The sequence below is a fragment of the Phyllobates terribilis genome, unplaced genomic scaffold (assembly GCF_046119375.1).
Source record: "Phyllobates terribilis strain yellow unplaced genomic scaffold, ASM4611937v1 Scaffold_7__3_contigs__length_470593459, whole genome shotgun sequence".
Lineage (NCBI taxonomy): Eukaryota > Metazoa > Chordata > Amphibia > Anura > Dendrobatidae > Phyllobates > Phyllobates terribilis.
The window spans coordinates 83,654,917-83,681,073 of NW_027362767.1; the positions used below are offsets into that span (position 1 = coordinate 83,654,917).

The 26,157-nt window shown below is 42.6% G+C and overlaps 1 protein-coding gene and 1 long non-coding RNA gene across 2 annotated transcripts in view; one reads left to right on the forward strand and one right to left on the reverse strand.

Annotated features, from left to right (window-relative positions):
• SMOC1 (SPARC related modular calcium binding 1) overlaps positions 1–26,157 on the forward strand; it is a 301,635-nt gene that overhangs the window by 7,613 nt on the left and 267,865 nt on the right. The gene's annotated exons all lie outside the window — the stretch shown is intronic.
• LOC141153777 (uncharacterized) overlaps positions 1,013–26,157 on the reverse strand; it is a 140,232-nt gene continuing 115,087 nt past the window's right edge. Inside the window, exon 3 of the long non-coding RNA XR_012247353.1 lies at positions 1,013–1,096. This is a non-coding gene — a long non-coding RNA (uncharacterized lncRNA). The remainder of the gene's footprint in view (positions 1,097–26,157) is intronic.

Genomic DNA, 26,157 nt, shown 5'->3' on the forward strand with positions numbered 1-26,157 from the left:
CAACCTGGAAATAAAGTCACTAAAATATGGAAATAAATACGATCCAGGGAGTATTAACATTGCCCACCAGGCCTCCAGTGTGAGGACCCTGTCAAATAGCACGCTGTAATGAGCTTCCTTGACCAGTAACAGGTTCATTGCAATGGACTTCAATATCGCACCACCATCTCTCCATGTGTAAAGCAGGTCATACACATTAGGTAGCTGTTGGCTGAATGATGGTACACTAACAGCCATCTCTCGCGACTCCCCCATATGTAGTAATGCCAGACTCCTCTGGTAGAGGCTTACCTCCACGCCAAACTCAAAACTCAACAAGCCAGTTTCTTCTCTGCCCAAACATCATCTGTCAGAGAACATTTGGGAGACTCCCAAACATATTATATTATATGGTTGGCCAATACCGCCAAAATTGGAAGGGTCACACCGCTTTTTTTCTACAGTGGATGGAGGTCTGAACTTGAATTTCAAAGTTTTTAATGCTGCAAATTCTTACTCCAGTTTAGTTCCCTTGCACTTGGCAGTGTCAAACATTTTCTTCCATTTTCATATTAACATTAAGCCTTGGTTGCATCATATTTGTATATTTGTCATTAAAGATTTAGAAGAGATGCAGACATAAGAATAATTCCTTTTAGTCTTCGAAAACAAAACTTGTGCCCTATGTAGGATATGACTATTTGGATTCCCCATTCCAGAAGAGTAGTACGGTAACTTGTCAGACCAGGATCTTGTCTAAAACTTTGTTACAGCTCTAAAAACTCCCATGTATAATATGTGCTTCTCTGCTCGGTGGAGTGATCCAGTAGGGCCATCTGTGACCCACTGATCATTATTGTAATAGCCCCTGTTGTGTGGAGTGGATGAGTCTCCAGAGTAAATCAGATGGTATGCCGACATTTTATAGAGCGGCTGGATCCTTAATAAAATGATAATTGCTTGCTGTTCATTGCACAATCTTGGTTTAATCCTGCTCCAGGCTTATACTCTGTATGGCCACTGACTTGTACATACCTTCTTATGCTATTGCTCTGGAAATATCCACTATCTTCTTATCTTCTTGTTGTCAGGTCTTCAGGCTATTGCTTTACCTGTGCTGTGGGCATTAGAGAGAGTGATTTAGCAAGAATAAAAACTAATAATAATAAAAGCACAATATGCATTGCTATACTGCCCTATCAACATGCGAGTGCTGGTGTCGCGATAATTATACATAGCCATATGTAATACTTAAAACGAAACCTTTCAGAAATTATTATCCGCACCCAATCATTTATATGACAGTGTATCTCTTTAAAAGCTAAGCCAGTCAATCCCTTTATGACCACAAAGCACTTCTCCAGAAGGGAAAATTTTTAAGTTGTATTTGGAAGTACATTGGGGTGTGACGATGCACTTACAGCTTCTCAGCCTCGCGCTGTATTTCCTACCTAGCAGCACCCTCCACTGGCTGATTGACAGGTCGTTTGCCCTGGCACATGGCCACTTACCTGTCAATCAGTCTGGGGAAGGTGCTGTTAGATAGGAAATACAGCGCGAGGCTAAGAAGCTGCAAGTGCATCTTCATGGCACAACACACTTCCAGACACTACTTCAAAATGGTGATTTCTCCCTGCTAGAACATTGCTTTGGGGTCATAAAGGGATTGGCTGGCTAAGCTTTAAAAAGAGGGGAGGGGTAAACATTTTTAGCAGGTTCACGTTAGGCTGACCATACATATGAGATAGCTGTCTTTTGGACGACCATTCTTTCCCGGCTTCCCCATACACATGAGAGCTCGGCCGAGTGATCCTGTGTTTTCAGCATACACCTCTGACAGCAGCTTATCTCCCTTAAAAATAAAAGGATTGGGCTATACATCTAATGTGTATGGGCCCGTTTTTGAAACCTTGGCATTTATTTTGGGGTAGACAAGCTGTTTTGGTGCATAGGGCAGGGATTTCAGAATGAACCTTGAACTGTGAACCCTAGAATTCATTATGATAACTGTGGGATGAGATTATTTAATCACTTTCTAATAGACTCTCGTCTCCTACAGACCTGTGTCTAATTTTCCCTTCAACTCTAAACTCCTGGAACGCTTGGTGTACGCCCGTCTAATCTGCTATCTCTCAGATTACTCTCTTCTTGACCCTCTACAACCCGCTCTTTACACTTCTCTGAAACTGCCCTCACTAAATTCTCTAATGATCTACTAACAGCTAAATCCAAAGGTCACTGCTCCCTGCTGATTCTCCTGGATCTCTCTGCAGCATTTGACACTGTGGATCAGCAGCTCCTCCTCACTATGCTACGCTCTATCGGGCTCAAGGACACTGTTCTATCCTGGTTCTCCTCCTACCTGACCGCTCCTTCACTGTATCTTTTGCTGGCTGTTCTTCCTCCCCTTTTCCCCTTACTGTCGGGGTTCCTCAAGGATCGATCCTAGGCCCCCTCCTCTTCTCCTTACACACCACCCCTATTGGACAAACAATTAGTAGATTCGGTTTTCAGTACCATCTCTATGCTGATGACACCCAATTATACACATCGTCTCCTAACCTCACCCCTGAATTATTACAAAACACCAGTGATTATCTTTACGCTGTCTCTAACATTATGTCTTCATTCTATCTGAAACTGAACCCATCAAAAACTGAACTTCTTGTGTTTCCTCGCTCCACTAATCTACCTATGCCCAATATTGCCATCTCCGTGTGTGGCTCCACCACTACTCCCCAGCAACAAGCCCGCTGTCTTGGGGTTATACTTGATTAAGATCTTTCCTTCTCTCCCCAGATCCAATCAATCACTCATCCGCTCATGTCATCTACACCTTAAAAACATTTCTAGAATTCGACCTTTTCTTAACTTCTACTCTACAAAAACTCTTACTGTCGCTGTGATTCATTCTCGTCCGGACTACTGCAACTCTCTACTAATCGGTCTCCCTCTTACTAAACTTTCCCCTCTCCAATCCATCCTAAATGCAGCAGCCAGGATCATATTCCTTGCCAACCGCTACACCGATGCCTCCACCCTGTGCCAGTCGTTGCACTAGTTACCCATCCGATATGGAGTTCAATATAAACTCAACACCCTCACCCACAAAGCGCTCCATGCTTCAGCACTGCCCTATATCTCCTCTCTCATCACCCTACCTGTGCCCTCTGTTCTGATAATGACCTAAGATTAACATCCTCAATAATCAGGACTTGCCACTCCTGTCTCCAAAACTTCTCACGTGCTGCGCCAAGTCTTTGGAATTCACTACCCAGGACTCTTCGATTAATACCCAATACCCACAGTTTTAAGTATGCCCTAAAAACGCATTTCTTTAGACTGGCCTATCACCTTACCTCACCTATTTAACTATCCCTCCACCCCCCCCCCCAAACAAAACTTCCTTCCAAATCAGGTCCCTCGTATCTTCTGTTCACACACCCCATCACTTAATAGGCTACTGTGTCTGTACTTGTTCAAATACTGGTTAGTGACTGGTTCATTTAGCATTAACGGATTGCCCTTTTTATTACATTGATGGTTGACCGTACAACACAAGCAATTGTTACCGTCCACCTTTCATGTCTCCCCTATTTCCTCATAGATTGTAAGCTTGCGAGCAGGGTCCTCACTCCTCCTGGTATCTGTTGATTTATGTGATTATTGTTATTCTGTAATGTCTTTTATTGTCTGTACAAGTCCCCTCTAAAATGTAAAGTGCTGCCGAATATGTTGGTGCTATAGAAATAAAAAATATTATTATTATTCCTAGTCCCACTATCCCCTATTCTTATTCATAATAAAAGATACCCAACTATTCCCTCCAGTTTTCAGTGCAGGCTTGCGATATGTATCTGTAACAGGGTCCCTCCCCACCCACTGGTGCCCTAGAAGGCTGCCTACTTGGCCTTCCTCACTGTTTGGCTTTTGGATACAAATCTCATTTTGTTTTATCCAATTCATCCTTAAAAATATGTGACTATAACTGCAGCCACTAATCTGTAAAGTCCGGATCTGTATATTTGCGTTTCCTAGGAATCTGCTGCATATAATGTGACTGCATCTTCCTGTTCAAATTTCATTGACTTTCTGCTCATAATGAAGCTTCAGTGACTTGACATTTTCTTTAGTTTAGTTTCTTTAGCTAGTTAGTAAAATAAACGTGCATTTTAAGTACTCTTCATAAAAAAAGAGAATTTAATCTCCTGCGGCATATGCACACAGCATGTTACGATAGTCCATAGTTTAGAACCACTGGAGCTACAGTTTGTGTGTCATCAGCACCTTCCCTTCTGTGGAGAAACCCATAACCAAAGTGTAAAATAATGTAAAATATATAGCCTGGTTCACAACACGTTTCAGCCACACGCGTGTGAATTCTTTGGGCCTTTTGTCTGGGATCCAAGGGGTAAGGTTTCTCCTTGCGGAGAGTGACATGTCAAGCCTGGCATGCCAAGGTGAGGAGACTTAAGCCTTGCAATACTCCTCTGGGAAATTAAATATGCGAATTGTCTCTTTAGAGAGGAAGAGGACTGGAACTCTAGCGCCACCTATTGGAAGTAGCACTTTTAAAAGTCAATATCGACCCTTTAACAAGCCTTGTCATATAACTTAGGAAGCCAAATCAGAATCTCAATCTGTAAAACCCTGAAAAATTGGGATTCATATAGAACCCCCAATGGAGTAATTCTCTATAATAAGCTAGATACAGTCACTTTGCACTTATTAATGTGACACCCTTTTTTGCCTCTTTAAAGCAGATGGACACCTCCGGAACGGACGTCAGGCAAAGGGATTCTGTCTGCTTCATTATAGTGGATAGAAAAGTAACTAGGGAACAAGATAGCGCAATAGGGTTTTTATCCGGATAACAGTATTGCTCATATATTCCGTTTTGCTCATCTGGATCAGTTGTGTGAGACACAATAAAATAGCATAGATAAATGGAATCCCAGCTGCTGCAGCACCTCGGGTTGGAAGATTCAATGTAGTATCAGGCTAGGAAAGGAAACGGGTCTCCTGCGCTGTTGGTTGGATCCGATCAAGGATTCAAACAACCATAGGTAGTAGCAATGCAGTTTATTTTCTACGCGTTTCAAAATAATCCAACTTTTTCTTCAGGAAAAAACAAAAAGTAATTGGATTACTTCGAAACATGTAGAAAATAAACCACATGGCTACTAGCTATGGTTGTTTGAATCCTTGATCGGGTCGATACCAGCAGAGCAGGAGGCCCATTTTCCTTTACTAACCTAATTATAGAGAATCGCTCCGTTGCCGATTCCGTCAGAATCCAGTTTTTCTGGAATTTAAACAAAACCCCGAATGGAGTCATGAAGGTGGCTGAAACGTGATGTGATCCCTGCCTAGGTGCCCAGGATGTGAAAATCAGTCACACAGAGTAATACATGAGCAATTGGGGGAACTGCCCATTGGGTTTCTTTATAAAGCATAATAACTCCCCGTAGTTAGCCCTTTGACAGATATTCTTTGCATAGTGGATGATACATAGTTTTATTGGAACACGTCAATGTTATCGTCACATACATTCTCTCTTAAGGTGGCTGTGCACATTTAAGATGTGTAGTTTGATGTCTGACCAACATTGAATGAAAGATCATCTGGTGAAGGATTGTTACACCTACACACCCGCATTTTAATCCACACTGGCCATCAACCAGTCCTTCAACCTTGCCATACATGTTCAGTTATATCGGACAACAAATGATTGATCTTTCGGGGAACATTTTTCAAATGAGAGATTATTACTGTCTGAATTTTTTTTTCGTCCAACTATCGGCCATTAAAAAGAAATATGGCTAGCTTAATATGAGCCGATGACGATCTGCGACCAGTCAGATAAATAAGCAAATAGCCTCTTCAGAGAGCTATATGTGTTAGAACTCTCCTGTTAGGTTTTTTCTAGTTTGCTGGTCACATGACCTTTTTTGCCTATTTAATCCGGCTCCGCCCTCCTGGCCTTGCTGGACTTCATTGTAATTTCTACTCTTGAGCTAGCTTGGTGCTCTGTTACCTTTCTCAGTCTGTTTAGCTTGGTCTTCGGACCTCCATATTCTATGTTGTTTGTTTGTCTTATTTCTGCTACAATTTCTGCTAGGAGGTGTCAGTCTTTCTCCCAGTCCGTGGTTCTTGTAGGGATCCCTTCCTCACATCTATAGGTCTTCGTTGAGACTAGCCGAGGACTTTAGCGGGTCTGATCGCAGGATCAGGTTCCCCGTTACATCGTAGGGATCCAGCTTAGTTCTATTGTAGGGACAGATCTCCTGTCTTTCCTTAGTGCTTGTAGCAGATCATAACAATATGACTGGAACTCTATTTCCACATATTGGGGGTAACAATCTTAAAAGTCAATATCAACCCTTTAATGAGCCTTGCCACATCACTTATGAGGAGCAAACACCCTGAAACATGTGTCAGCAAATGGAGTGTCTGGTTTGGCTTTTTATCCTAAGTGCAAAGCATATTGATGGCCTATAAGTCTCTTTATGCCGGTTTGGCACTCTCCAGAAGGAGAAATATTCTCCCTTAACTTTTGGTCAGATAAATAATTTTTTTTGTTCTTAAGCTGGCCATACATATTAAACTCATGTCTATTGAACCCACCAATATTGACGGGTTCAGCCGACAGTCTAATGCAGGGATGTCAAACTCACATACAGAGAGGGCCAAAATAAAAAACTTGAACAAAGTCGCGGGCCAACCTTGATATCTATTAACAGCCCTCCATACAGTATAATGGGCCCCACATAGTCCTCCATACAGTATAATGGGCCCCACATAGTCCTCCATACAGTATAATGGGCCCCACATAGTCCTCCATACAGTATAATGGGCCCCACATAGTCCTCCATACAGTATAATGGGCCCCACATAGTCCTCCATACAGAATAATGGGCCCCACATAGTCCTCCATACAGAATAATGGGCCCCACATAGTCCTCCATATAGTATAATGGGCCCCACATAGTCCTCCATACAGAATAATAAGCCCAACATAGTCCACCATACAGAGTAATGGGCCCCACATAGTTCACCATACAGTGTAATGGGCCCCACATAGTCCACTATACAAAATAATAGCCCCCACATAGTCCTCCATACAGTATAATGGGCCCCACATAGTCCTCTATACAGTATAATGGGCCCCACATAGTCCTCAATACAGTATAATGGGCCCCACATAGTCCTCAATACAGAATAAAGACCCCCACATAGTCCTCTATACAGTATAATGTGCCCCACATAGTCCTCCATACAGTATAATGGGCCCCACATAGTCCTCCATACAGAATAAAGGCCCCCACATAGTCCTCCATACAGTATAATGGCCCCACATAGTCCTCCATACAGTATAATGGCCCCACATAGTCCTCCATACAGTATAATGGGCCCCACATAGTCCTCCATACAGTATAATGGCCCCTCATAGTCCTCCATACAGTTTAATGGGCCCCATATATTTCTTCTTACAGAATAATGAGCCCCACATAGTCCTCCATACAGTATAATGGGGGAGATGTGTCAGCGTCGGAGGCCAAATATAATCACCCTGCGGGCCAAAGTCTGACCTGTGTGGTCTAATGTGTATGAGGGTGGGAGTTATGTCGATCAGGCGTGTCCGATTTCAGGCTGCCAATTGCATTGTACTCCCTTAAATAAGCCGCCGGCAAACGTGTCAGCCGGTGACTTTCTCATAGAACGTTTTTCTTTTATAAATTTGCAAACATTTCTCCATGTCTGTTTTTTTTTCAGTGAAGATGGGGTGCAGAGTGTACTTTAATGAGAAAAAAAATGAACTTTTTAGAATTTACCAAATGGCTGTAATGAAACAAAAAGTGAAAAATTTAAAGGGGTCTGAATAGTTTCCGTACCCACTGTAAGAAAAACATATGACACACTAATGGTACAAAAACAGAAGTGAACTAAAATGAATATAAATTTGGATTTTCAAGTACACTGATAAAAAGCAGTTCGCTTTGTCTCATATGCAAAAAAAACAAAAAAAAAACGGATGTCAAGGGAAGAAGGGCTGGGATTTTTCTTTTTTTTTGCGTCTATTCTATGTTTTGTGTTACTTTATGAAAGGCAGCAAAGGGATAAGCAAACCTGCCTACCAAATATATCAATAAGTAAGGAACGAGCGTTCTAAGGACATAGAAGAAAGCATGATGTAATGATAAGACAGGAGGGTAAGCAGGGAGCACAAACAAGGGAATATTTGCAAGAGATTCAATGAGGCAAAGCATTTGTACAAGTGGTCTGGAATATATTGCTGTATTTTGACTGGTCTCCTTGTTTTACACCCAGAATACAGACATTTGTGAGAACAATCACTTGCTTATGCTTCAACAGTTTTATACTTGCCAGGAGCTAATGTGTAAAACAGATTGACAGTCTCCTGACATTTTTATTTAAATTTATCATGTTCGCTATTGTATACACACTTATATGCACATGGCCCGGCGCAAGTCGCACAGCGCCTATGCTTGTTTTTCCATCCTAATCATACACTTCATTGCAAAATCCTAACAGACTTGTCTCTATTGGAAAATCAGAGCTCTAGAATTTATTAGGCATGGAGACACCAAGATGACTAATCCTTAACCCCTCAGACACTTTACCTTCTAAAAACTAGATTTTATAGTGGTCATGGTCACACAGTGTGCACCTACGGATAAAGATTTTTATTTTTTTTTTTAACTAGTACATTTATTTTATTCTCTTGCAGTCATTAAGTTGCTTTTCCTGTAAGCATAAAAACTGATCATTATCATTGAGCTAGAGGATATGTAATTGCGATGATGCACAAACATCTTCTGCATTAAGATATATATGTTTTTTTAAAGGGAATCGGTCACCAGGTTTTTGCCATCTAATCTGTAAGCAGCATAATGTAAGAGCAGAGACCCTGATTCCAGCGATGTATCACTTTTTGGAATTCTTGCTGTAGTTTTAATAATCTCCTGCTGATATAACTGATTTGATCACTAGAGAAATAGTAAAGTTGCTGCCATGTAGTCCTCCATATTCATGAGCTTTGTATAACCCCACCACTGATTACAGTGTACACAGAAAGTTGCCAAACTGTCAGAAAGCAGCCAATCAGTGGTGCGAGCGGGGTTATACATGTGTGGTTTGAGCGCACAGCAGGGCTCGGCGGGGAAGGGGCACCATTTGACTTTTGAAACGCAAAAATTGGCTGGAATCGATAGCGGACGTTATATAGCGTTTGCAAAGCCCCTGATGCGCCTAAATAGTGGAAACCCCCCACAAATGACCCTATTTTGGAAACAACATCCCTCAAAAAACTTGTCTAGATGCGTGAGCAATTTGAACACCCACAGGTGCTTCACAGAATGTTATAACGTTGAGCCATGAAGAAATACATTTTTCCCACAAAAATGTTGGTTTTGCCTCAAATGTTTCATTTTCTCAAGAGTAACAGGAGAAAATGGACCATACGATTTGTTGTGCAATTTCTCTTCTAAGTACACTGATGCTCCATATATGGTGGAAAACTACTGTTTGAGCGCATGGCAAGGCTCAAAAGGGAAGCACCACCAACTGAATTCTGGAGCTGGAATAGACTGCAGATGCCATGTCACATTTGAAGAGCCCCTGACATGACCAAAACAGCATAAACCCCCACAAGTGACCTCATTTTAGAAACTACAGCTCTTGAGGAATTCATCTAGGGGTGTAGTGAGCATTTTCAACCTTCATGCGATTCACAGAATTGTGTAACATTAGGCTGAGTAAATGGAAAATTACCATTTATTTCCACTAAAATATTGCTTTAGCCCCAAGTTTTTAGCTTTCAAAAGGGATAAAAGGAGAAAATTAATGGTTCAATTTGTTACGCAATTTATCCTGTGTGCGCCAATACCCCATATATGGTCAAAAACTACTTTTGAGGCACAGTGCAAAGCTCAAAAGTGAAGGAGCATCGTATTATAGTGCAGATTTTGTTATGGTTTGCGGGTGCCATTCCCTCTTAAGTGACCCCATTTTGGAAATTACCTCTAGGAATTGATCTACAGAGGTAGTAACGATTGACTCCATGGGTGTTTTCCAGAAACAAGCAGCAGTGAATGTTGCCGAGTGAAAATTGCAAATATGCCACTGTAGTGCCCAGTACATTGTAATGTACAGCTCGTGCTTCTGGAGACATACACCCGTAAATTATGCAGGTTCTCATCGCTACAGAAATGCTAAACATGTAGACACAAAATGTGGTTTAGGCACACTGGAGCACAGAAGGGAGGGGAGTATTTGGATTTGGCAGCACAGAATTCACTGGATTTCTTTTGGGGGGCGAGAAGCCATTTCGTTTTTCCAGAGCATTTGTACTAACAGTAACGTGGAAGCCCCCTATATTTCTATTAACAGATGACGGACCTGAGTTGGGACTTACTTTTTCATGGATTGAGTTGAAGCTTTTAATGGGAACAATTTACATAACATTTTGGATCGCATTTATCCTGCGCTCTACGCTGAGCACTTATATTGGGGTTATCATCTAAATCTCTGAATGACGTGGTTCAGATGAAATCCTTGAGGGATCCATCCACTATAATCAGGCAGCAGAGTTATTCTGGACTGCATTTGACCTCTGTTCAGCGTTGTTCTTCTTTTCAGAAGTGCACAAAACTGTGGCAGTCCGCGATTTAATGCGCGCCTAAAAAGAGGGACACTGATAGATCACAGGCCAGATGGAGTCCAGTGTCTCCATCTGCCTCACTATATGGAATTTTCCGCCAGTGGTTCTGTCTGAATCACGTATTTCAGAGATTTACATGGAAACTCCAGTGTAAGTGCTCAGCGCAGAGCGCAGGATAAATGTGAGCTGAGTCATAATGCGATCTTTGAAAGACAGAATGATTAAATCAACAGCAGATCAAGAATTGCTTTTATTTATTTTTTACGCCGTTCCTCATGCGATATAAATGATTAGACGACTTTATTCTTCAGGTCTGTGCGATTACAGCGAAACCAGATTTGCAAAAGGAAAAGGAGGGCACCATCCTATTTATGGGAACCAACATAGAGAAATAAATAACCCATATACACAGGGATCACCTATTTTATTGTTACAATGCAACGGTTTTTAATGTCGTGAAGGGGTTAAAGAAGCACTCATCAATATTTTTATCCTCCTATATTGCAGTCATCATATTATATAGCACTGTGTACTCACAATTGCTCATTTTGCCTTTCTACCCAGCTAATTCTTCTCTTTTCCATTAGGTCTATAACATCACGTGATTAAAAGCTGACTAGCTGAATCCTTCTAAGCTCTATGTAGAAACAGGAGTTCAATTTTCAGTGCATGAGTCATCACTGCAAATGTCCCTGGCAGGAGGAGGAGTGGAGCAACTGGGTCAGGAGTTGAAGAGCGGGATGACTCCTGCAGGAAAGAGTCTTCCTATTTCTCCATAGAGCTTAGCAGGATTCAGCTAGTCAGTTTTGATGTCATAGACCTAATGGAAAAGAGAAGAATTAGCTGGATAGAAAGGCAAAATGAGCAATTGTAAGTTCACAGTGTTATATAATTTGATGATTATAGTATATTAAGAGGATAAAAAGTTTGATGGGAGGAGTGCTTCTTTAATATCGGACACATTGATGGCTTGTGCAAAAGTTTTAGGAATGTCCTTAATTTTTAAACTGAATCTGTCACCACATTTAACCTATCTAAACTATTAATATGGGCATACAGGTTAAAGACTGCTGATAAGAGTGATACCCGTATGCCTGAAATCAGATGACTTGTTGAGGATAAATAATCTTTTATCACTTTATATAAACGACCTCTTCCAGGCTCTGGGGTGGACGCTGCCTGGATGATAACTGCCTCCAGAGCTTATTTTACATGAAGGGGGAGTTACCAGTGTGAGACAAGTAACACAGAACAGGAGAAATGAACTTTGTCGTCTTCTTGCAAACACATTTTTTGCAAACAATATTGCAACCCTGTCTGCCTATGAGATGGAAGCTGAAAGGAACCTGCAGTTATAGTCACGCACAGCTCTGCAGTGAGATCAGAAGAGCAGAGAGCGGCCATCACACATCACACTGGTAACTCCCCCTTCATGTATAATAATCTCTGGAGGCAGTTATCTTCCAGGCAGCGTCCTCCGCAGAGCCTGCAAGAGGTCATTTATATAAAGTGCTTAAATATGATGATTTATCAACAACAAGGCCTCTGATATGAGGCATACATGCAGGACTTTTTTTCAGCAGTCTATAACTTGTATACCCATATTAATATTTTAGATGGGTCAAATGTGGTGACAGATTCCCTTTAAAATGTTAGACAAAACATGTTTGGATTAAGAAGTGCAACCCCTTCCTATAATTTCTAAACTAAGCAAAGGGAATGTACTTATTTTCTAAATTTTTACCTCATTATTTCTTCAGCAGTTCGTGTCAGCCCAAGGTACCCTAGAGACTAAGCCTCTAAAGGCCCCAAATCAGTGTTTCACCCTTAGATGTCACCCAGAGTACCCATCACAAGTTATCTAATGATCTTTGCAAAGCTAATCTTCATGGCATCTGATACGGAATACATCGCCATGTGATATCATCATGCGTGACCTATGTTACATGGTAAAGAGTTGTGCAATTGCTATAGGTGTGGCACCCCAGGGGTCCGGTTGCCACAGTGGCATTGCCTCCCTCACAAGGGGTGATGCCATGCATGGAAGCAAGGAGGTATACCAGCTGTGACAGAGTCACTGGTATGGTATATGAGGGGAAGTATGTGTCGCACAGGTTGCTAGCCTGTGTGAACTGAAACCAATGGATTTTCTGCCAGCATGTTATATACTGGTGGGTTAATTCACTTAAAGGGCGTGGTTTTAGGGGAATGACATAGTGATGAGAGGGACGTCATTCCCTATACCTCCACCTCCGGGAGTGGCTGAGCAACGTTTAAATGTTCAGTCCTGTTTTCCTTTGAGTTGTGTTTGGAGAGGCAAGGTCTCCAGACTGGACAGCCATAGCTCAGGAGGGAGCTGAAGGCTGGACATAACCTGTGTGGGCGAACCGCACACACATATATGGACTGTGCTATAGTTTATCTTTTGTTTTTGTGGTTTAGCCAAGTAAGGCTGTATTTATTTTGCTGGAGTACAGAGCTTTATGCTGCTAATAAAGCCTGCAAAAAAAACCTGGGTTCATGAGTCTACTTCCCCAAGTGGCCGAGCGAGTCGTCTTACCGCACAGCATACAACACTTTCCTGGCTCCAGACCAGAAAGGGCTGCTCCTCGCCTTAAAACTGGAATCTGGAGGCGGGGTTAGTAAGAGTGAGTTGAGAGGAGTTGAAGACAGGAGAGCGACGAGGAAGGACCTGGGGAAGGGAACTGTGTACAAGCTCACCCCAGAGGAGAGAAGTGCAGAAGAACTGGACACCGAAGTCCGAGGTTGTGGGGCACTGAAGGCCCAACAGCAGAATACGGAGGGCAGGAGACTGATGGTATCCTGGCCCCATCAGACGCCCGGCAACACAGCAGCACTATAGGGCCCAGCACCGCCACGTGGGAGCGACACTTGAGGAAGGCCCGAGCTGCCTGCCATACGGGTGAGGAAAAAGACGTTTTAGTCAGGGACAAGGGCCGCAGCAAAACTTCAAGCAGCAGGGCCAAAGAGATTAGCACAGAGGGAAGGCCTACAAATTCACCTGGCGAGGTGGATCCCCAACTTGCTCCCAGGCCGCCCGGACCTCTACTACTAGTTAGTACCCTTTCCCCCTCTCTACTTAACAAACCGCAAGTAAAGATAAGAGGAAACCGTCATTAAGCTGTGGACTGGTCATTATCCGCGCCATCACCTACACGGCACAGCAACATCTACCACATCAAATCATCACTACACTGCCCTGGAGCTTATCTCTGCCTGTGGAGAGCTGAACCAACTCTGCTGCGTCACCATCAGCTCCAGGGGATCTGCACCGCAGCGGCGGCTCCATATAGCCGCATACCACAGGTGGCGTCACGAACATTATCTCTATAAAAACTTAATTCCCCTTTTACTTTCCCGATAATTGACCGCCCTGGGTCACGGACCGGGTCACTGCCACCGTGACATCCCCCAGCATCGACTGGCCCAGCTACAGAGTACCCCACGGCCCAGGGGGCGCGTCATAGGCAACATTGGAACCAATAAAAGGCTAAATCACTACAATGAACTCTTTACCATGGAGGACTCAAGATGCAGCACAACTTTTTGAATCTTACGTTCTATGGCAATAGGTGCATGTATGGAAAGAAAGCTATTGAGTACAATCAAATGAAGACCTTAGAGTCGTAAGAAAACATATTTTGGATATATTAATGGGTTGTTGTCCATTAATCTGATTCATGTCATGTGATATTCAAAGTATTGGACACATTGAATACTCAATACATTTAGTAGCAAATTGCATGAAGATTTAATTTATTGAACAGTGACCGAAAGTTTTGTATCAGTGATTGCTTTTAGCAAAAAGGATCCATCTATGACCATCTGTAGCCCACACAATAGCATCATCTGCAGTAGAGATCTTTTCTTGCATCCACTTCACCCATCTTTTAGAGAAAGTTCATAACCTCGTCTGCAGCCAGTACCTGATGCTTTCCCCTCCTCCTGTGCAGCTCATTACCTTTCCCTCCCCCCATCTAGGACAGGATATGGTTGACCATCTCCCCCCACCACTCTTCCTCTTTTATCACAGATAACATACACACATTAATACCCCCTGGTAATAAACATGCCACACCAAGCACAATGATCCCTCTGGATGAAGTCCAGGTCTGCGTACCAACAATACTTCCAGCCAAGAAGAATGTGCCTTACCTCTTCCCATGAACACAAGCCTGGACACAACTCTTCCTCTGATGGGCATAGATAGGAGATAGAGACGGACCTTGCTATGTCAGGAGCACCTCTGAGCTTTAGCTTCCATGACTGGATACATAGGTCATTAATATAATATTAATATATTTTGTCTGAGGTCAGTTGACGAATTTTTCTGCTTGCTGAAGGCACGATCAACAAAAAAATATATATTTTGAGCACAGAAATAGGTGGGAACTGGAAATGGTGCCCCAAAACTAAAAGACTGACTCACTTTCAGTTGATTTCGGTATACACGCAGAATAGTGGCCAATTAGGGTCTACTATGACTACCATTATGGAAGAGGTCAAGAATTTACAATCTGTCTTATAAATGGAAATGTTTAGAGTAAAGGAAAAAGTGGCACCAAGTAGGTCAGTTTCTCAAGAGCTTCTCTCCTGGCTCCCACAGAAGACTTTACGAGTTCTTTGTATGGTAGGAAGAGGATTTGGTAATTGTTTTCAGCAAGATACTAGCGTTTCTACTCAAATTATAGAATTGGCGTTTTATCTTTAGAATGCCTGTGTCCCATAAGGATAAACCAAAAGGACTCCTTGCACGCATTCACAAGTTCTAGTCTCCATCCTTTCCCCTATCGTGTTTACTTAGATGGTAATTGCAGAAAGGGGATTTTTTATAATAAGTGAGGATAATATGAGCTTTTATGTACTATTTCAGTCTCACACAAATTTATTGGAATTCTATACAATGAGAACATTCATACAATATTCTGTATTACGGTGGTAGCTTACAGAAGACTTTTTTTTTGACCAGCTCTCTGACCTTGGATGTAAGAGGAGCATTCATATTGTGCACTGCCTGGTAAAAGCGTGCAAGGGCGCTAATAAGTAGGGTGTCATTTTTTTCTCCTTTTGAAAAGTCTAAAACAAGTGTGCCAAAACACACCAAGATTTGGCACATTGTTACTTCTTCCGATAAGCCTACAACCTGCAGTAACCCTCGCACCACCATACCACTACACGAACAGCTCTGCCCCCACCTACTGTATCCTCACCCATCCCTTGTAGATTGTGAGCCCTCGCGGGCAGGGTCCTCTCTCCTCCTGTACCAGTCAGTGACTCGTTTTGTTCAAGATTATTGTACTTGTTTTTTTTATTATGTATACCCCTTTTCACATGTAAAGTGCCATGATATAAATGGCGTAATAATAATAATAGTTGAGGCACACTCACAATAATAAATCTATCCCAATATGTTTGGCTATCCAGAATGAAAGGGTCTACAGACATGGGATCACCAATCAGGAAAACTCTTGGGTAATAGCATTACAAACATATAGGAATGTGCACATACAAGTATCATCAGATGAAAAAAAATGCACACCACTTGGAATACCATGAATCTAATCAACCCCAAATGCCAAACAATCAGAAAAATCGCACTTTTCAGCCAATGATTATCCAATGTGTACTCCCAGGAGAGTTTTAGTACATCTAGAAATGAGACTTGTCCTCCCCCACCAGCTGTAACCCCCTGGAATAAATATCTGTAGATACCCTCACCACTGAGGTCTGGAGGGTGGACAGAGCAGTTTCCTTTGTTTTCGTTTTTTTGATGGTGTGAAAAGAGACAGACCATGGAAGTTGCTGTCTCTTTTTAACAAGGTAAATAATGATCCCAGGTCACAGCAAAGTAAGTGTAAAGATGCCTGTGCTTTGTTTTCCTGCCATGTCTCAGTGATGGACACATTCAGCTCAGCCTCTCTGGTTTCTCTTTTATTCTAGACATCTGTTGACCTCGGAGGGCATCAGAGAAACACCTGCTTTGTTGTTTTATTGTTTTGCATTGCCCTCATAAGTATGGAGGACATATCATTTTAATCCTATATATGTCTGTGCTTGTCAACATAGCTCACAAGTTGCAGGACTTCAAGTGACCCCAATATCTCTATGTTATACACACAAGCTTCCAGGAATCTGAGGTATAGGGAGTTGTTTGATGGGATCATCGACCTAAGGGTATGTTCAGCTTTTTTACCTACAAACAACTTTTGATTTTGAAGCTGCTTCAAGATCCACATAAAAGAACTCGGTGTGAATATTCCCTACAGTGTAGATTTTCTTGTTCCTTTGAGATTTCCCATTTAAATCTGATATAACTTTACAGATTTTATAGTTTTAAGGTTGAAAAAATTATCAAATCCTGTAACTTAACATACAGAAGCTAGGATAAAATCAAAATGCGTAAATACCCTGCAGTAAGTAAATCACTAAAAAGTAGTATATGTAAATAACATAGGGTACGTAGCTGACACAGTTTTGATCAAAAAAGCGTAAAAGTCATCCCACCACGACAAGGTGACCCCAATCAGGATGGTCCCTAACTCGTGTTGTTCACCTCGCTATGTGTCAGCAGATCTCATAATTGACTGTCTAAACTCCTGTCCTTGGAATGCTATATGGACAAGATGCACAGCCCAAAAAGTAGGAGCCACATCCCTATATGTGCAAAAGTACAAAAAAATAAAGAAGTGAGCTGACGCACATTAGTATAAGTGCAACGTGTCCACATTCACACTGTGGCCATTTAGCAGACAGAACCTAGGATATAAACAATATGCACAAATACCTTGCAGTAAATAAATAAAAAGTCAGTCCGGCCTGGGTCCTGCTCTGTCTCCATCTATTCTGACGTCTGTTGATACATAATGAGGTGAACTACAAGAGTTAGGATCCTTTCTTATTGGGTACACCGTGTCGCTGTGGAATGACTTATGCTTTTTTGATCAAAATAGTGAATTAAATACTCTATGTTATTTGCATGAACTATTACTATTTGTTTACTGTAGGTTATTTGCTCATTTAGTTTTCATCCTATGTTCTGTCTGTTAAATGGCCACTGTGTGAATGTGTACCTATACATTACACTTATACTAACATGTTCCGACTCACTTCTTTGGTTTTTCTATAACCTAACATCTTGAACCAGAGGAAGGAAAAAAATCAATGAGACAGGTACTAATTGAAATTAGGGAAAAACTTCTTTCCGGACTCCACATACAATCAGAATTGTTCCCTGGATGAACGCCCTATCACAGAATATAGTGCCATAACCTGTAAAACATTTTTCAAAAAAGGCATCCAGACCCTCTTTGAAGTTTTGTTTAGTGAATCAGACATAACATCATGTGGCCGAAAGTACCATAGTCTCACTGCTCTTACATTAAAGAATCACCATGTGTGATGATGGTTAAACCTTCATTCCTCTAGACATAAAGGATACCCCTGGTCATCGTTGGAGGCCTCAGTGTAAAATGATCGTTAAAAATATCTCTGTACATTGTAATAAAATCACCCCTAAGCCTTTATTTATCTAAACTGAATAATCCCAAATTTGACAACCTGTCTTGGTATCGCAGTCCTCCCATTCCCCTAATAATATTGGCTGTTCTTCTCTACACCCGTTCTAGTTCAGCATTGTCCTTCTTTGAATACGGTGTACAATTTTGGTATCCCGTGTATAAAAGTGTGGCCTGACTAGTGACTTGTATAGTGGAAAAAGTATGTTCTTGTCATGAGCATCTATGCCTCCTTTAATGCAGCCTATGAATTTTTTGCCTTGGCGGCAGCTGCCCGACGCTGGTTACTAAAGTTAAGTTTGTTGTCCGTCAACAGACCCATGTAATTTTCAGTGGTTTATCCATTGTTAACATTTAATACATAATTATACATTTTATTTCCACAGCCCAAGTGCTTGACTTTACATTTATTTACATTAAGCTTCAATTGCAACTTCTTAGTCCAAGACTCCAGCTTACATAAATCCCTCTGTAAAATTAAATTATCCTCCTCTGTGTTGAATACGTTGAAGAGCTTAATAGCATCTGAAAATACTGAAATTATACTCTGTATGTCCTCCAGTAAATCAATAATATTGTATATTAGAAAGAAGAAGGCCCAACACTGACCCCCCTTTGGTAGCCTTCAGTCAAGGGTGTGTGCACACTACATCTTTTAAACTCTGGCAAACCTGCCTAGTTTTTCAAGAGCAAGATGCTTCAGGGCACTTCGGCATTTTTTGTCCTGAAGCGTATTTTTTCTTGCATCCCTTCAGTTGTTTCCTGAGCATTTGCTTTGTTTTGTTTTTTTTTGGACAACCTGCGTTTTTCTATCATTCATGGGTCGTTTTGTTACTGGCATTTTCCAGTCGTATTTTTTCTACATTCAACAATCAAGAAACCGCTAGCAGTTTCTGAAGCCAGTCTTCCAGGCTTCTTTTGAGCCTTCCCATTGACTTGTATTATTAAGTATAAAGCATCATCAGAGCGGAAAATATGTGAAGAATGGTCTGATCATTTCTTTTAACCGCTTGATGTCTCTGGAAACCTGAAGCGGAAAAAAGGACACTCAAAAGTCTGAACATGTGCACAGAAATTGTTATTAAAAAAAAAATGCAATTTTCATTAGTTTGAGCATCTTCGGAGAGCTTTTTCAGGCATGTATCGGGCTATATCCCCCTGAAAAAGGTGTTGTGTGCACATATCCTGTCACCCAATCACAGTGTATTCCTTTAATAACCACCAGCCTCTGTTTCCCATCACTGAAACTGTAATTGAATCAAAAACTCATATTTTTCCCGAGTTCCATTATTCTCATTTTATGTAACAACCTTTTATTTCAGCTTTCCTGAAATCAAAAACAGAAAATCTGCCAAATTCTGCAACCGTGAATGATCAGAAAAGATCTTACTACATTAACGCCCCTCTCTAGGACCAGTATACTTACCGGAAACTCCCATTATTAAAAAAAAAAATACTATGCTGCATGTTTATTTTTTTTCATGGTGTTGGAGAAGTTCACACATGGCGTTTTTTGCAGTAGTTTTTTCCCCCGCAGAAAAAAAAGCTGCATTTTACAGTACCAGAAAAGTAAATGAGACTTCACAAATCTCATTCACACGCTGCTTTTTTTTTGCTTGCGATTTTGAGCTGTTGGTTGTTTTTTGAAATCCACAGCATGTCAATTGTTTCAGTGCTGCAAAAATGCAAGTAAAAACTTGTGTACTGCACGCAGTGTTTTTCCTGCCAACTGTCATGGTTCCACCCCTCACTGTGTCTGGGATGCAGTTACTGACGGCTCAGCTGTCCAATCTGGTACAGGGGCGTGCTGAAGTTGTCAGTACTTTGATTGACAGCTCAATGTCTAGTCTGCATCAGGGGCTTGCTGAACTGTTGGTGTTTTGATTGACAGCTCGGCCATCCAATCTAAGACTGGGAGGTGCTGGTTCCAGATGTTCATTGTCCCAGGTGATTGTCCGGCTACTTAGCTAGACTGTTAGTCCCAGACCTCTGTCAGACGTATATTCAGCTTTTGTGTAGTTTGTCGCTCTGTGACTTGTGTTCTGTTTGTTGATCTTTCTTTGCCTGATCTTGGACCTTGTTCAGACCATCCATCTGTTTAACCCCTTTGTTCTGATCCACTATCTTCCTTGTATTTTGACCTCGGACCGTTACCTGACTACGACTTTGTCTCTTCCCTCTGTTTATGACATACCCTCCTGCGTTTTGATCTCGGACTCCTTAACTACCCGGACTCACGGTTTGTCTGGGAGAAGTGACTCAGCGTCACACCAACACTTTGGTTTTTGGTGCACAAAAAGCCGCAACAAAAACGCTGTGTGTGAATGACGCGCCCCCTGGGACATATTCCTTTTTGAGGGGAATACCCGGCACCGGATCAGATGGGGGGGTTGTAGTCTCCGAGCGGCTGTGACCCGGTCCCGTGCCCAGGGCGTCAAGCTCAGTGTGATGTGGCAGTTCTACAGATGTTACTAAAGTTCTTTTGTGTCGACTACGCCACCCGTTGTGATGCGGTCACTGTGGCCGCCGCTGCAGCAGGGTCCGCTGAGGCTGATGGTGGGTGCGCAGCTTGATGAGATAACCCCCAACGGGAGGGGTATAGCCTCAGGGGGGACAGGTGCAGAGGATGGGGGTTGTGGTGGTGTAGTGCAGACGGCAATGAAGACAGAGTCGGGTAGTGCAGTTTAGGGTGTTTACTTACTGCAGATGTTGTACTGGTCACTCCAGCTGCTAGTGACCACCCGAGCCGTGCTGCGTCCACCAGGTCCTGGATCCAGCCAACCCCCAAACAAGTCCGGAGCGTGGCCCTGAGCTCTCCCTCTGTCCTTTCTTCAGCCGTCCCCACCAGTGATCCACCTAGGTCCAGCTCCCTCGGGCCTGCTGTTGGGACACCCTTGGCCTTGGGTTCCCTGACCCTTCATGTGGTGTGCCTTCGGGGTGAATGTGGTGGGTGACCGTGGCAGATGCTGCCCACGGCCTCCGGTCTCTGGCTGGGGATTGTTTTTACCCCCACCAGTTTGGGTTCCGGTACCCTTTTGCTGACTCCTCACCCGGTGCTCTAATTTGGGTTCTTGGGTCCCTTCAGTCTTCCCCCTCTGGGTCTTTCTCTGCTCCACTCTCTCTCTCTCCAGGGCTGCTGTTTCCTTCTCTCTGCTGATTTGTTCTCTGCATCAGACAGGCTCCTCTCCAACTGACTTGTTCTCTACAACTGACCCTGATTCTAGTTGGTGCCCACCTTATATATCCCTCTATGTGTGAGCTCAGGTGACCAGCACCCAATGAGCTCCTATCACTACCCAGACTGCTCCCCCTATCTGCCCCTACACTACATGGGATGTTCCACCCCCCTCCCACTCCAGCCAGGAACAGACTCGGTCGTACCTGCACATTTCTAAGTGGGAGTACCGTTGGTCTGTTCCTCGGAAATGGGATGTATGTAGTGCATGCAGCCTACCGAGCTCAGTTCCACACTCCATCCTTACCCGGGAGTGGAATATCACACCTCTGGGTTGAGGTGCAATACCCCTGTAGCAGCCGAATCCTCAGGGTGCTACATGAACATACCCTTACTCTGCATAAGATAAGGTTAGCAGAGTTCGCTTTCTGCTACAGTGTTATTGAATGTCAAACTATACCAGCCCTGTGTATGCCAAAAGAACATTTTTTTAGGCATACCCTGGGCGCATGGTTAACTATAGACACGTCCCAAAGTAGACAACTTTGATGTAGGCAAAACTGACATGTGAACAGGCCGTAACACTTCTTACACAGTTTATCCATCCATCCCTTTTTGCAAACTTCTGAGTCTCATCAAGGTCTTCAGTTTTTGTATTCCAGCCTCTGGGGAACTGTTTAGGTCTAGAATAATAAAATACATGAAGGACAGTGTGGAATCTCAGAAACCACCAGTACATGGGATGATGGGGTGACTGCAGATAATCTGAATTTGCACAGTTGCTCTGCTATCCTTCCCAGTGCTAATCACTTCAATAGTATCAGTACATTAAAGAGCCACGGTTTCTGACATTCCCCAGTATATTTGTGTTGGTCTACTTCTGCAGAAATACAGGACACATCAGTTGGTTATTTACTGACCAAGGAATGCTGCTGGGATTACTTAGTCTATAGCCAATGATTCCACTCACATACCTTGTAGTGCAAAGCATTTTTATTTACATCTGGAAGCACTATGAAGCACATAAGGTCCACATTCAGGAAAAAAATATACCCATCAGAAGATGCAAAATTTTGCAACCTGTGTGCTTGCTTTCATAATCATGCAAAGATTTGCGATATTATAGAAAAAAAATGCACAAATGACTGGCATATGTGACATTATGCCTTATTCTTTTCATCTTCATGCATTTTGCTTTTAAAGGCAGTTTCTCATCACAGACATTTTCTGGCATCTTGATAGGACACACCATAAATATCTGCTCAGCTGCAGCCGGTGCACAGATCTAAGATCCGTGGGTGCCTAGTTCACCGTTGATGGTGTAGAGGTCGCTACACCTCTGTGCAGTCATTCTCAGTTTCAGAAAATAGGAGAGAATATATATGTTGACAGTTTGACAGTCATGTCTGCTGAATTAGCAGCTTATATATCTCCCATACATCTTCAAGAATATAGATGTAAATACTTTTTTGCCCAAAAATGACAAAAGTGTTATTGGAGTGATACCTTTATTGGCTAACCAGAAAAATAAATAAATAAATATAAATGCTAAATATAAATATTTGCAAGCTTTCAGAGCACAGGGGCTCCTTCTTCAGGCAGGCTTACAAATATTTTGTAAGCCTGCCTGAAGAAGGAGCCCCTGTGCTCTGAAAGCTTGCAAATATTTCTATTTTTTCTGGTTGGGAAATAAAGGTATCACTCCGAGAATACTTTTGTCATTTGTGGCATAAAAGTATTTATATTGATTTTTTGGGTTAACACGGTACCATAATATAATTTTTTATTGTACATCAGGAATATGGATCAAATATGTATGGTCATCTCTTCATTTGCCATGGTGCATCACACATCCCTGATGACGAGAGCTGTACCGGGATATCTTTATTCCTAACATTATACCATAAGATGGAGCAAGATTTCATGACTTCTGACAACCAACAAGATCAGAGGGAACCGGTCAGCATGTTTTTAGCTCTCTAAGTAGTGTAATTACAATAAAGTACCTGTAATGATGATGACGTCCATATTTTTATGTTACAAACCAGAATCTACTTTGTCTTGTAATCCATCGGCAAACTCTTATGCTAATCAACTTCCAAGTCTTGGGGCTTGGTCTGCATTTACAACTCTCCAAATTCCCTGGCATCTGCCTGGCACTGGCCTCCTTCAAGTAATCGACAGGTTACTCTTCTCTGTGACCTGCTCCCCCCCAGCCGACATCTTGCACAGGTGCCAGCACTCTGGGGATGGCGCATGTGCAGTAATATTCTGATGATGTTACAAAGCTGGAATATCTGTCTGCCACCCGGGGAAGACGGCTCCTGCACAATAGCAATCTGTAACCTGCTCCCTCTGCCAACATCTCTGACAGGCGCCATAATTCCTTGGGCGGCACATGCGCAGATGAATATTTTGCCTCCAGCAACATGAAGACATTACTGTGCATGAGCCGGAATGATGGCACTTCGGCAAGATGTCAGCCGGTGGGAGCAGGTCGCATAGGAGAGTGACCTGTCAATCAAATACAGGAAGTTGACGCTGGGAGGAGAAAGAAGCTGGAGAATTTGTTGAGCTGTAAGTTCAGACCAAGCCCTGGAAATTGTGAGCTCATTTACCTAAGTATTCACAAAACAACGGAAATGCAGATTTGTAATAAAAAGGTATGGCGGTCATCATCATTACAAGTACTTTACTGTGATGGCGTTACTTTGGGATCTACAAATCTGCTGACTGGTTCCCTTTACAGCTGGGACTACATGGCAACTTTAGCGAAGATATACGTAGGTTTGTTGGCTGAAGATCGATGTACGCCATTGCTACTTTGCAGAATAATGCAGGTTCATGGGGTAACAGTGCGGTTGGAATTTTTTGCAACTTACATGTTGCAGTCTTGGTTCCCTGCGAGTAACAGTATGACCCCATTCACCTGCATTACAATGCAATGTAGCAGCGGCGTAGAGCGATCCTTGGCTTCACAACCTGCATCATGGCCAAAATGCCGTGGAGTCCCAGCCAAATATTACAGCCCCCACAGTGTTTTTCCTTACTATAGTACCTAGTATTTTTGCTTGGTTAATCCCCAATACTTCACATGTTCCTATATCACATCATAACCAGAAATACATGTCATTCTGAAGTCAAGGAAAACTGAATCGTTACCCCTTATACACGCTGAAATGGTAGAAGCTGGGCAACTCTGATGGACAACTGAAGGACTTATCTCTACATTTTCTGGTGATGTTTTTAGGGGGGAAAAAAATTCTCCTTACTGCGTTACTTTACTATCTCTATGAACTGTAATAATAGTTTATGACAGATTCAGAAAAACAGAATAACTCTGGGAATAATTATTTGCTTTTATGAGAAATGTTATTAATAAGAAATAAGTTTTTGCAGTTTCTGGCATCAATAAACGAAAGGACAGGCAATCCTGATCTAATCCTTATTGGCATGCTCATCAAAATGATGTTGCCGGGAGCCATTTATATTACTGTAAATCTCCAGGTCACAATTATTTTCTGGATTCTCATCTGTAAACATGAAGGAGGAAAGGTATTATACTTATCAAGCACATGAAATGCAAAACAGACTTTGTATTTGCCTTCAATGTCTTTTACAAGGTCTTAACTTTAAGATTTTTGTTGGAAATGGATCAGTAAAGTTCTACAATCCAAGGAAATGGAAACTGGATTTATTTACATATTTGACCACTTGATAAAATAACTTTTCTGCCTACAACATCTCCAAGACCTGCCGACCATCTTATAGTAGCATTTTTGCTGCCGAGAATCCCTTCGATCACACAAGAAATCAGAGGACCCCACAGTTGTACGTTCCAGGAGTGGGTAAATAAACTACATGGGGCCTAATACATGGTCACTCCGGTGGTCTCCAGCTATGATCCCCATCCGGCTATTCCCAGCGTTGACACAGGTGATTGACAGATCTCTCCTTCGCTAGTACATAGGGAGAGACTTGTCAATCAACAGCAGCAGCACTGGGAAGAGCTGGCCGGGTGCAACACCAGACTAGTTTGGTCTCCAGCTATGGTCCCCATCTGGCTTTTCCCAGTGCTACCACAGATGATTGACAGATCTCTCTCATGCGCAAGTACATAGGAGAGGTTCTGTCAATCAACTGCAGCAGCACTGGGAAGAGCCGGCCGGGGGCAACACCAGACTAGTTTGGTCTCCAGCTATGATCCCCATCTGGCTTTTCCCAGCGCTGCCCCAGATGATTGACAGATCTCTCTCATGCGCAAGTACATAGGAGAGGTTCTGTCAATCAACTGCAGCAGCACTGGGAAGAGCTGGCCGGGGGCAACACCAGACTAGTTTGGTCTCCAGCTATGATCCCCATCTGGCTTTTCCCAGCGCTGCCCCAAATGATTGACAGATCTCTCTCATGCGCGGGTACATAGGGACAGCCCTGTCAATCAACTGCAGTGGTACTGGGAAGAGTCGTCCAGGGGCTGCACCAGACTAGTTTTGTCTCCGGTTATGGCTCTTCAAATTATATTTTCTCTTAAACGCTGAAGCATTTCAGAAGCTGTTGTGCAGCCAAGCTACGATTCAGGCTGCCTGCAGCTTGGGCAGCATGAATCGCCAAAGGGGTTATCTGGTCTACTGATGAAAGTCTGTGTCACTAATGCGACGGTAATCCGCATCATACGCGGTCAGGATTCAAAAATCTGCAGTCACATAGAGTGACTGTAGACTTTCAACAGAAGAGCCGACAACCCCATTAATAATAATGGGGTTTTTCTTATGGTAGAGGGACCT